Raw genomic sequence first — 544 nt, forward strand, 5'->3', positions numbered from 1 at the left:
TCCGGGCTGTGGGACACCCACTTTTTGTCCTTACCACAGAATTATAAAGGTTGGAAAAGACTTCCAAGATCAGCAAGTCCAACCTTCAACTGCCATTTTTTGCCCCCTCACGTTTCCCTCCATTTTTCGCTGTTTTCCACCCTTTTCGCCCCTCACGTTTCCTACCATTTTGCACTGTTTCCCGTCTTTTTTCGACTATATTTCCCCGACATTTTCCACTCACTTTCCCATCCTTTTTGTCCCCTCACCTTTCCTGCCATTTTTCGCTGTTTCCTGTCTTTTTTTGACGACTGTTTCCCATCTTTTTCCGACCACGTTTCCCACCATTTTCCGCTCACTTTCCTGCCTTTTCACCCCTCATGTTTCCCGCCATGTTGCACTGTTTCTCACCTTTTTTGCCCCCTCACGTTTCCCGCCATTTTTCACTGTTTCCCACCTTTTTCCGACCATGTTTCCCACCATTTTCCGCTCACTTTCCTGCCTTTTCACCCCTCACATTTCCTGCCATTTTTCGCGGTTTCCCGTCTTTTTTCCGCCCTCTTTT

The 544-nt window shown here is 47.2% G+C and overlaps 1 protein-coding gene across 1 annotated transcript in view; it reads right to left on the reverse strand.

The window, feature by feature from the left end:
- The window catches only part of LOC103798967 (plexin-A4-like), a gene marked incomplete at both ends in the record, with an annotated part of 147,928 nt that overhangs the window by 103,456 nt on the left and 43,928 nt on the right, over window positions 1–544 (reverse strand). The window lies entirely within an intron of this gene.

Source organism: Acanthisitta chloris, unplaced genomic scaffold, assembly GCF_000695815.1.
Source record: "Acanthisitta chloris isolate BGI_N310 unplaced genomic scaffold, ASM69581v1 scaffold1753, whole genome shotgun sequence".
NCBI classification, from domain to species: Eukaryota; Metazoa; Chordata; class Aves; order Passeriformes; family Acanthisittidae; genus Acanthisitta; species Acanthisitta chloris.